At 39.1% G+C, this 12,914-nt stretch overlaps 1 protein-coding gene across 1 annotated transcript in view; it reads right to left on the bottom strand.

Annotated features, from left to right (window-relative positions):
* ZNF423 (zinc finger protein 423) overlaps positions 1-12,914 on the bottom strand; it is a 233,298-nt gene that overhangs the window by 213,472 nt on the left and 6,912 nt on the right. Inside the window, exon 2 of the mRNA XM_085234556.1 lies at positions 12,210-12,287. The gene's annotated coding sequence lies outside the window, so the exon portion shown is untranslated. The remainder of the gene's footprint in view (positions 1-12,209; positions 12,288-12,914) is intronic.

Genomic DNA, 12,914 nt, shown 5'->3' with positions numbered 1-12,914 from the left:
TTCCCTAGAAAATGTGGCCTCCAAATAGCTTTTACTAAACCACTTACTACATTCTAATTACTATTAATAGCAAAAGAAATACACAAAGAGATCACTGGGTACCTTGCATTGAAGCAGCCAGGATCCATAACTGCATAAAAAGATTGATGCTGCTTTTCTGCAGAGCAAACTTTTAAACACACTAAACACGTAGGAAATTAATGCAAATTACAGTTCCCTATCATTACTGTTGTTGGATGCAAAATCAAAGCTATGTGGAGCAAATAATTTGGTAGTGTTTCTGGGCAGCTCCATCATGAGCCTGCTCAAATGCCTCCCACCACTACACAGACTCACCGTTCAGAAATACATTCAAGGCTGTTAGGAAGAAATTTTCAGGCAGGTGAATGATACTGGTGTCTGGAACAAGACTGTTCTACCATGTTCTATGTAATTCCAAATTAAACCCAGGAACCTACACAGCATGTTAAAAAGTGCATTAAGATATCATAAGACAGGAGCACGCAGACAGCCTTCTATTCTTGGTTCTGATCAAGATGACACCCATTTTAAAAGCTTGTGCATGAACAAATGGAACAGCACAGGTAAAACAGGACCCGCGCTCCTTGTACATCAGTGTGCATACATACTCCCACAAATCCAGCAAACAAGGTACATGAAGAATTAAGGTGTACCCCCCCACAATCTTGACGAGACTCAGTTGAGTATTTGTCAAACTTGTGAGCAAGATCTGCTAAAGTCACACTATGCCAAACTCCTGCTATCAGCTCATGCTATCAGCTCATACTGTCTGCCCTCATACAGACACTGCTGTGGGTTTCAGCCCAGTCCCTCCCCGAGAACAATAAGTGCCAGCACAAAGATGCTGGCCACGGCCCCTTGCCGTCACACTGGGCAAGAATGACAAGAGCCATTTTGGCAGTGGATTTATCCCACGAGAAGCCAGCTGAAGCTCTGGCGTGCAGTGATGCCTGGACAGCCATAAGCATCCAAACCCCGTTGTGCCACACAGCCCATGGCTCTGCTCTTGGGATGCTTTGTCTCAAAACAAGCAGCCTCAGCCACACCCAGCCTTTTCTGGGAACCAAGCTAGCTATGGAGGAGAGAAATATTTTTGAGAACCTGAAACCTTCAGTTTTAAGGTGAAATTAATTTCCAGATGAAGGTTCCTATAAACCCATCATTTCCTTTAGGATTTGTATGGAAAGGCACAGAACAACTTCCAGCAGTCACACTGTGCTTCTGATCCAGTGCTCGAAGCCTCTAGTTCCTTCTCTACCTCCTGTCTTTAACTGCTCACCCACCTTTTATTGATCAGCTTCAATATTTCATTGCCTTACACTACTTTCTGTTACACCACCCTTTATTTTTCCCCTCCCAGCTGTTAGATGCTCCCTGTTACTAAATTATGAAAGCATTTATTTAGATCACAGAAACAAAGAAATTAGTTTACATTGATCCATAGATGGATTCTAGGTACAAAGCACTATTTTGAAGGAAAGGTTCAGTGCTGCAGGAGACAATAAATGGAACCAACTGTTCAGTAAGCTCAGGTGAAGAGGAGAAACACCTGATAGGAGAGGCGGGGAGATGCAGGCACAAGCTGTGACTGCTAACCAATGGGGAATTAATTGCACCACACCAGCTATTGCCACACGTAAGTCTGAATCATTGGATTTTCTGCTCTGTCCACTCATCTGGATGATTTCTGTCAAGCAGTTAACTCCCTGGACCACAGCCTATAGAAAAAGCATGAGAGGAATCAACGTATCAATGGTGGTTTCAGCAAGTCCCCACAAGGACATATAAAAAAGAGTTGTCAATTCACTGGGTAAAAGCCTGTAACCTGGGGCATGTCACATCCTTGTCAGCTGGGGTAAGAAGCTTCCCAGTTATTAGATGTGTCTCTTCTGCCAATGTATCTGGGCACTCGTATCGCATCCAGTCATCTTCCAGTGAGAAAAATCAATCTCTTAAAACTTAACAGCACAAGGCTTGTTCTCACAGCCAAAGCTCAACTCTGCAGGCTCTAATAGGCTCCTAGTATATTCCCAAATCCTCCCTGAAATATGGACTCAAAACAGGCAATTTTACTTTTTCTCCGAAAATAGCACTAATAAAAACCTTCTCCCTTCTGCTAAAGGAACCAAAAGAAAGACATGCAAGGCTCGTATTTTTCTTTCAGTGCAACACAGCACTCAGTCTTAAAGCCACACTCCAAAGCAGCATCTCCCACCTGAAACACAACTTGCCTTCTTTGTACTCAGACATGCAGCAAGAGCCAACTCCTAAGACAGCCACGTTTGCAAACTGACTCTGCTGAGCCAGACAGAAGCAAAGCCTTAGTTATTTACTACCTCTGAGCTTTGCTGCTTGGAACTTTTGCCAGAAGAAGGGTTTCTGTCACTAAAAAGTGCCCAACCTATAGCACACAGGCTGTGCTCAACCTCCAGCAGACCAACTCCTTCTGCCCACAGCCTGTGTCTGGATCAGACCTTTCTATACAGCTGTCAGTGGCAGAAATTTCAGTAAGATTTAAACAAGGACTTAACAGCTCACAGTGAAAGATGAAGATTGGAATCTCACAGCTTCCATAAGAAACACACTATATGCTGCTGCAGTTTCAGTGAAGCTCACAAGAGGCAGCAGATACATTTCCAATAATTTCTACTTCCACTCATCCCATTTGTATGTTTGTCTTGCTTCAGCACATCTAATTACATTACACAAATCACAGACTAGCACTGCTCTTCCCTCCAGAAGTCAGACTGAAGACCCAAGCAGATGTTAATAAACTATTCAATTGCTTGCTTGCACTGAACTGCATAAGAAATTGCTACTAAATAAAATAAAACTGATGTAAAGCAACACAGTGGTGCTTCTGTTTGCTTTTCATATCCCAGGAAGCCTCATACAACCTATATGAGAAGTGCTTTCCAGATGCAAGCATTCATCCAGACATCAATACATGCCTGAGTTGGAGGCATGTGGCCCAGCACCACGACCCTCCAGCACCACAGCAGTATGGCACGGCCTCTGGTTATGAGACTGTATATTTCAGTGGAGACACGGCACTCCCACAATTGAATGACTGACTGTCAGCTAATAAGGAGCAGTGGGTCATTTGTTTTACCATCTGCTTGCTTTGTTATTATTGTTTTTTTACTGTTACCAAGAACAGAGAACTAAGGGAGTACCTTCAGTCACCACCCACAGCCTCCTGTTTCCCTGGACTTTTCTCTCATGTTTGTCTCTTGCCATCGAGATCACAAGAGCCAGAGGATGTGGTTGCACCCAGTGAGGAGGTCCTGTGAGGTGCTTAGTGCTTTGCTTTATGTAACACCATTGGTAGTTTCACAAAACAGGGCTTTAAAAATATACCCAAGCAAAACTGCACCAATGGAGAGCTACTCTTGCAGCTCATATATACATGCTTCATACTTGCATGACTTGCCACCTCCCAAAAAAAAAACCAAAACCAAAAACAAAACCACAAACCTTCATACGTGCATATCATGAAGAAGCCTTTACCTACAGCAAGACTTCTATCCCAGAGCACGGTGGCAGTGTGCAGGTGGTGGGATGCCCATCCTGGCATGAGGCTCCCCTGCCCATCACCAGCTGCCAGCTGGTGAAGCAACAGAATAAAAACAAATACAGGTAAAAGGAACAGCACACTTATTTTTCCTGTGCTAGAAATTTGTCTGTATGGAAATAAGAGGCAAAGCTAAGGTAAAATTTCCCTCACCTTCATTTGGCTGCAGCAACCACTGGGCTCAGTCCTCCTGCAGTATTTTTATATGCTCTGCTTGGGAGAGAGAGCAGCTTTAGCCTCTTCAGGGTCCTCTGTTGTGTTCAATCCCCAAATTCCTGGTGAAATGGCTGCTAAGCAGAATCGTGCTTTTCCCTCCCACAGCAGCTCTCTAACCAGCAAGACAGTGCAGCTGCCACCATGGGACTTGGAATTTTCCCTCTCCTCAGTGCTCCTCTTCCCTCCTCTACAAACTCACGGGTGGCACAGAGAGCAGCAGACTGATGTGCAGTTTGAAGGGCAGGAGGGTGGTACACTGCAAAAAAGTTATGGACCATAAAATACATGTTTTAAATTATGAGGTCACCTTCTCCAGCTTTGATTACTCAAACTTCACTAGACCACAAGAACCCTATGCAAAATCACCTGAATATCAACATCATTTTTTCTTTTAATCCCAAAACCTCAAGTTTAAAGACAGGTCAGAGCAGCACTGGTATTTGTCTGAGAAGTACTTCAAATCTAAGCTGTCAGAAAAGTAAATCCAGCTAAAAATGCAGAAGCATAAGATAAAAAATACAATGCATTTAAAATCTGTCACTACAGGTGCTCCAAGGACAGCTAAATCAACCGCAGTACTGGTAATATGAAAAGCATTCAATAATTCAGGCACCCTGGGCCATATGTCAGCCTTAACTACACGTGAAAGTTATCTTTCCTTTTTTTCCACTTGATCACTAGAGCAAGGTTCTGGTTAAAATCTCATCTGATGTGTTTTCTTCTTTGTAAAACATGGCCTAGGTCTCAAGTGACTATTACAAAACTAAGCAGTTCAGAAAATAAACAGCATATTCTGGAAGCATGAAAACACTGAACAAAAGCTTGAACAAACGATGCTCTAAAAATGATTAGGTGTCCATAATACATCTTCCACAGGCCTTTGATAAGGGTCATGGTTTGTTTACTCTCATTTTCAGATTTAATATAAAGCTTTAAAGAACAAGAGGCAGGGAGACAACTGATAACATTTCAAGCTCCTCCCTCCAGGTGGCTTCAGTGAGGTGGATGTGTCACAGAGCTGCACAACTTGTTCCTCCTTTTTTATTTATTCATTTTGAGAATATGAGAAGCTCCAGAAACCCGTGGGTGATTAAAAAAAAAACAAAAAACACTGTAAGAAGGCAAATTGCAATTTGGGCCCTTTTCTTCACTTTTCATAACACATGGCCTAATACCATTTGCACTGTAGGATCCGTAAACACACTTTTGATCAACTACCTCTTTTCCTCCCTTCACTGTTTAGAGAAGTCAGATAGCATCTGTCTTTGCCAAAGCACAGCTCCGTGTGATTTCTTAAGTTTAATACACAGACAGAAGACCCACTGCACCATGTTTCATCACACCTCTTCTTCCATAAGGAAAGCAATATCAGCTGTTTTAAGACTCAGTTGAAGTTTAGTTTGTTTGTTTTTTTTTCCCCTCACCACTGTATGGTTTGATACGCTGCACATCATTCTGCTCTTACACACCCTGCAGTACTGTGAATGCTTGTTAAGGACCATTTGCCTTTTAGTCTGTTTCTGAGCTGATTATTTGACTTATACATGAGCAAACATCACATAACCAAGATCATTTACAGACAAATAACCATTTTAGTTTATAATAAAGTTTAAGACCACTTTTGAGAGATTGCAAACAGTAGGCAAAAGAATCTGAGCTACCTAAGTTACTCAGAGGTTTCCTTAAAAAAGAAAATCAAATTTACACTCTTTAGACAATGATGTCCTACAGGGCAGATTAGGGTTTGTGGTTTTGTTTTTGTTTTCTTTTTTGGGAGGTGGCAGATTGTGAAAGTGTTTTCCTTTTTTTTTTCTTCTCATTCTGTTTTTCCGTTTCGAATGCCATTTATTTCATGCACAGGTATGCAGAGTTTAGAGCTTTTCATTGTTGTTTCATTCCCTCTGATTAGATCACTAAAGTTGTTAATTTAAACTTGATTCTCTTGAAAGGTCAGCCTCCAGAGGAACGCTCCACTTGTCTCCAAACGCACTTGCTAACTGCTTTCACTTTGGTTAGCTTCCTTAAATTCCTTTTCCATTCTTAAAGCTGAAGGCTCAGAATGGTTCCTAAAATAGCAAGGTAACACTATTTTTTCCCTTTCTTTTATGCTCATTGCTGTTCCCCACAGGGTGCAGGTATATGCACCACTTTCACCTCCTGTTCTCGGAGGATGCTTAGATTTATCCTCTCCCCAGTGGGCCTCAGGGATCAGGGTTTCTTTGCCCAAGTGCCAGCTTTCCTGAGCCAGGGTTATACACGTTGCAGGGCTGGGAAAAGATGGCCCTCATCGACCCTGAACACAACAGAGCAACACTCGGCATCTCACTCCCTGCTTGCCAGAGGAGATTTTACACTATGAGAGAGAACTCTTTAGCAAAGTTCACCTCAAAATCTCAACTTGAGGTGTTAGAAAAAACCTTAAATGATACAAGTTATTACATTTAAACCCTTTGGGGGAAGTGGGGAATGATTTTGTGATTAAGGACCTACTATGGGGCTCAGGAGAATTAGTTCAATTCTGGCCTTGAAACAAGCTCCCAGGTTCCCATGGGAAAGCCTCCTGCACTCTCCTACTCGCATGGACACTGGCAAGGTAATTTGTAAGTGCTTGCAGCCTTCAGATGGTGTAGTACCAACAGCCAAGTAAACACGACGACAGTGAGCTACAACCATTCTGAGATCAGTCCACAGGATGCTGCCACTGTACTATCACACTTATCACCAAACAAACCAAATTAATATTTTTGAAAAGCTAATATTAGGATTGTCTTGACAAAGAATAAGTTACATTTTTTCTCATATGTGGGCTGACAGATAGTTACTGATGGTTTTAGTTAATGTGTTTGATGAGTGAAAACAGCAGCAAGGTAAAACAAGTTGATAGGCGTTGCAGAAAGACATCACTTCGTTCTCAAGCAGAGTGCTATCTTCGACAGCTTGCACTGCAGGGAAATTTTCCTTGTTAAAATCTATAATAGGTATTGTTTCTTGGAAAAATTAATTTTACAGATTGATTTAATTCATAAAATGAGCAAATCCCCAAAATAAAGTTCATCTGTCAACATACATAATGATGAAGCAATCAAGCAAACACTATCAGAAAAACAACACTGAAGTCACTGTGTAACCTAGATTAAGTTCCCTACTCAGAACGCTCTGTGAAAGCATCAGACAGCCTGTCTTGCAAAAACAAATAAACAAAACCATTATTCTGATATGCTGATAAGCACACATATCAGGCAGTTCTTCTCTATTTACTACAAGCAGAAACATATTATCTGGAGAGGAATAACTGCATGCATCAATACAAGTTAGGGGTTGACCTGCTGGAGAGAAGCTCTGCAGAGAAAACTGAATTTGTTTAAAAACAAACAAGAAAGCACAACAGTACAACCTGCTTTTGTTTGCACAGGATGCTCTTAACTACGAGTAGGTGAAAACACCAGCCCTTAGCAATGCCCATCACCTGCCTGAAGTGCACAGAAAGCAGCACTGCAGACAAAGCAGCTTCACCCCACACCCAGTGAGGAGTGCTGTAGCTGTTATCATCCACAGTGTCCTACTTCAAAAGAAGTACTGAGCAGCAGTGCAGCCTTCCTGGGTGCATGTTACACAGAGCACACTGGCGTGTGGTGTTACTAAACTTAGCACAAGCATACTATAAAGTAAATCTCACCCTGGTACTAACGTTAACCTTGCACACAAGTTGAAACAAAATGACAAATTAATACAATTGTCATGGAAAGTTAAATTCACATTTTATTTTTACTGATTATTCAAGACAAACATTTTAGATGACATCTGTGGGTTGTTCTTAGCAAGGTTTTAATCCGTGACCATAATGTAGGTCACAAGTTCCAATTCAGTATTCATGCCAAGGAACCAGACTCAGCAGTAATATCAATAGCTGTCAAGAGTGCACATGCTGTTTCTTTTTACACTACCATTTAATAAAAGAATGTAGTCCAATTAAGAAGATTTCACAACTTTTTAAAAACTGATTTACCTATTTATTTAAATCATGAGAGCAGGATTTAATTTACAACAAAGCACCATACCCTAATCCTATGCATCTAAGAATATTCATGTTTAAAATCTGAACCGCCCTCACTGTTTCTGCCACGCTTTTGGTTTTCAATGAGCTTCAGTAACTCAAAAGAATTGCAACCAACTTGGTAACTGAAAAAGAAAGCTTTGTGGAACGGGAAAGTTCACAACGGGAGAAGAAAAAAAGCCTTTCTAAAATAGCCAGGTGTTCACCTCAACCCATACCAACTTCAAACAGATGCAAGGACAGTAGTTGAATCTGATTTCAGACTAAGGACATAAAAGATAAGCTTTATATTCTTATGCTTTCATAATGTTGGAACGAATTCATTTTTAGATGAAGAATAGTATACTCCCCTACTCTCCTATCCTTTCACATAAAGTTTGCTCTGAAAATAGCATGGCTGAGTTCCAGTCTTTCAACTATTATTTGATCACTGCTAAGTATTTGCAAGTTCAGATTTTTCCAAGTCCCACTTAACGACTTGATGTAATTCACAAAGTATCAACCATGTATTGTTCTACTTTTACAAGCAAACATATTGTGGCAAATGATCACATTAGTCATGAAAACAGAGAATGAAATACTTGGAAATACAAAGGTTCAGTGGTGTTGGAAGACCACCCCCTAACGGTCTAACACTCAGCAATGCAGGTTTAAGCTGAGAAAGGGGTGACTGGCCTAAAACAGCATTCTTGCTTGGCAGTGGAAGAAGAGATGGAAGTTTGCTTAGGGTATGAATGGCACTGTTTGTACATGGCCTTTCATGTCCATGATAAGTTGTGTTATCAACTTAATGGACCAGTTTGCTCAACAGGGCATAATTTAGATGATCAAGAGGTGAGCAATTCTTCAAAATACATTAAGAGCACAAGTAGAAACTTGTAAGAATCTTACAAATCCCTTGTCACAAAGGGAAGTTTCCATAGAGTAGCTTCTAAGGTAAAAAAAAGCACAGATATTTTAAGACTATAATAAATGTATGATGTAGCTGGTTATATTTTATCTTTTGGAGATGTTCTGTAGAATTCTAAACTGCACAAATAAATGTATACACCATTCAGTTCCTGAACACTGTCAGAGCAAGAGTTTCATTCTGTTTAATGGACTGTTGGATATCAGTAGCTTAAACAAGTGTGTGCAGAGTTTTTAAAATTTCAGCTCAATAGCATTAGCAGATGATGAAATACCCACAAGAGCAATTGTACATTAGGGCATCTGCATATGTTCTTACAGTTCTTCCAGTTTTGTGAAGAAATATATGCATCCTACTTCAGGATGTACATGACCATGAATGTCACATTGGCATACTCTGCACACGCTTTATCTTTACTGCTATAATTTATTTACAGTTTACTTACACGGAATCTACCCAGACTCGTATCAGATTTAAAAGATGCTTGGAGCTGTATTTCAGGGGAAAAAAAAATACCTTCAGTCATACCTTTCCTGGTCTTTGCATAGTCACTTATCAAGCCCAAATCCTCCCAATTCAAGTATCTTTCCTCACTGAACAGAAAAATGTCTAATGGCTAGAGGCACACCGTAACCCTCATGGAACTTCTATGCTAGGTAGCCATCCACCATACCTGTTGCCTTATGTGAGATCTCGGTATACTACTTACTGTTGTTCACACTCAGCAAATATATTCCCAAATGCTGTAACTATGATAGCCAGAGATCTTCCATGGGCGTATCATGATTTACTACAGAGAAGAGAGCATGATGGCTTAATCAAACTTGTGTTTTCATCTACTTCACACATTTGTAAAAGGATAAAAAAATACAGCTATTAAGTGTGTACGTAACAAAACAGATTTTTAAAACCTTCAGTTGAGTACTGATATAACAACCCTGCAGCTGCAGAGGTCACTTTGATTTAGCACAGGTATACAAACTGCACTGGAAATATAAAAAAAAATTGTATTTTCTCTTTCCCACTGTCAAAGCATTACTGGTCACTCATGATTTAAAACTAAATTTAAGATAAAGATTCCCAATTCCATAAAAACTTTCACAAATGCCTACACTTGAAATGAGTATAATATTATCACAGAATTCATTTAAATTCAGATTACTTTTTTTCTGATTGTAGAACAAGGCAGCTACTTTCCAATCAGCAGAAAATCCTTTTTACTACTGTGCTCGTGATACAGGAAAAGATGCAAAATTTAAGTGTACAATAAAGAGTTCTAAAACAGACAGACCCTGCCCCCCCCACCCCCAAATGTTATGTAAGTGAATCAATATAAAATCCACATGAGAAACATCAATTATGCAATTTCTATACAACTTCCTACCATTCGTTTTTCTATCAGCCTGCTTTAGTTGCATGCGTGTCATGTCATTCAGAAAGAGGAAATCCAGGACAGATGTTTAATCACTCCACATACTATGAATTATTAGAAATTAATTTAGTGAACAATTTCAAAGCTCTCTCATTTTAACTAGGTCAAATTTTGTTATCAAGTGCAGTGAATCAGAGTTTTACATTTCTTTCAACACATTAAAATTTTAACTGCAGTTCTGAATAGGGACTGTTTTAAGAGACATCTCTAAACCAAGCTAAATTTACTTCTGATAGAATCTTGAAGCATGATTACAGTGTAAGAACAAAGCACTACACACTTTTTAGGAACACAAACCCATCGTTTTTAACTTCTTGGTGTGTCTGTGCAAGACCTGACTCATATAAGGTAACTGCCTGTAACTCCAGCACACTCCCATGAATCAAAGAAGAGAATCTGTTTATATTCAAACAGAAGCCTGTTGCCAGTCTTACACTGTTGTCACTTTCTTATATGTTCTGCAAGTCACAAATATCATGTCCAGTGTTGTGAGGTATCAATCAAAAGCAGCATGTTCCTTAGATCAGATGCACTTTCTAGGATATTAGGAAGCAACTGATCTTCCTTTTTACAGGAAAATAAAATTAACACATCTGCCAAAGTATAAAAGGACATTCCCAACTACTATTCAGAATTCCATGTACTACTCAGTTAAACTGCTGGAGAATATATACTTTTGATCTTAAAAAATACCCTATTTTGAAAACTACTATCACATTTCACATCATAAATATTCAAAAATGCTTTGGCAAGCAAATATGATGAAAAATAGGCAAAATAAAGCTTTACATTGTTTATTTTTTCCCTGTGTTACAGACTGGACAATAATCAGCTTTCATTGAATAGCTATTTGTTCATAGCATTATGAAATGTAATTGTCAAAAAATGGACAAGTATTTCATTTCATATGGCTATTCTTACATTTTAAGTCAAATTCTGAGTGACAGTTTGATCCAAGAAAACCCATGTAAAGATGTTAAGCCAAAAGAAAAACACTTTTCATCACAGGTGAGAGTTCAAGTTGCAAATGGAAGGCCAACCTGTTAAAATCAGGTCAAATGCATGTTAGTTTTGTGCTCAGTACAATGATATTCCTGTCAAGCTGGGCATCTTTTTCATATATTCTTTTAAATAACTCCATAGTAGTTCATTAAAAAAGTCTCATTGTTATCTTCCTACAAGAGCCCCTATAACCACAACAGTTCTTAAAGGACCACACCATCTAGTCCCATTCCAGCTTATTTTTTTAAAACTGGATCAATATCAAATTAATAACATGAAATTCCCTGATAATCCGATTTAAGAGTGGTAAAATGTTGAGAAATTTTCCTCAACTTTGAGAATCAAAATGTTAGAAAATAATCATTTTCAGGTAGCTTGATTATGCACTCTGCTTTCCAGACAGCTAGGTTTAGAGTCAGTTTCCCTTATTGCTAACAGAAATAAAATACCATTTAAGGAAACGGGCAACTAAAATTATAAAATCCTCAAAATCTGCAGGATTACTCCTGAACAGATAAAACACCTACGTGTATATTTGGGGGAAGAAAAGAGAAAAGGAAAGAGAAGAACAGGAGAAAAGTCCTGTTTGCTCTTGAAACAAAGCATAACATGGAGAAATATAACCATTTCAGAAATTAAGTATCTAGAATGAAGCTTGTATACCACAAAAGCTGGCAATTCAAATCACTACAAAAGCTCCGTCAGGACTAGCTGAAGAACATTCACTTTTCCCACAGACTTAATGAGAACTCAGGGGCCAGACACCCACAAGAGACAGTGCTCTGGAATTCAGTCCCTGAAGAGCAGAGCCTAGAAATTGGTAGGCTTCAAGGGACAAAATATTTTCCTTCCCTATTAATATTATACATAACATAATATTATTGCATACACCCAGGTGAATACTAAAATTAATATAAATTTCTACTAAAGCACTAAAAATGATTTTCTATCAAATACTTAGGATGTTCACAAAACAAAGGAAGTACTGAAAGTTTCTTACCTATTCAGACTTTCCAAATCCTTTGAATATCATCTTGGGAAGACGAATGACTTCTGACACGACTGGTAAAGATTTACACTAAAAGAAACAAGAAAATGACGTTAGATACACGTTACCAGAAAAGTCTTTTAAAAACTAAAATAAACCAAAATATTAAGCTATGATAAAAAACACACAACAGACTTTCAAAATTCATTCCCTAAGAATTATATACTTTAAAAATGAACACAAGTGGTGTACTATCACTCCTTTGCCTCTCTTTAATTAAATGGCTTCAGGGAGAAGTGAATGGGTCTTGTTTCTCTACTCCATTGAATGCCTCATGATACAACACAGTTCAGTCAGCTCCTCCTGATGTTGTTTAACGAAAGTCTAGAAAAGTATATTGACATCACATCAATCATTACAAAAGCATGCAACCCCAATGGGACGTTTAAAGCCAGGAATTCTGCCTACACGACATCCTTCTAAAGCTTTTGCTTCATTTCTTTTCCCTTGAGTAAAGAGGTACTGAACAGTTTACATTTGGAAGCTCCTTCATCAGCAACCTGAAGGATCATATTTCCCTCTATTCGCTTCCCAAAATAAGATGTGGCACTTGTGCATCATTTATATGCTCTAAATTAAGCATGCTTTTGGAATTACAGTATCTAAGCTGGATCTTACTGAAAAGCTGCATTATTAACTTGCCATAAGACCTCAACT

The sequence above is a fragment of the Meleagris gallopavo genome, chromosome 13, assembly GCF_905368555.1.
Source record: "Meleagris gallopavo chromosome 13, MGAL_WU_HG_1.1, whole genome shotgun sequence".
Classification (NCBI taxonomy): Eukaryota; Metazoa; Chordata; class Aves; order Galliformes; family Phasianidae; genus Meleagris; species Meleagris gallopavo.
The sequence above is the reverse complement of the archived record's forward strand: the minus strand, read 5'-3'. Positions and strand labels throughout refer to the sequence as shown.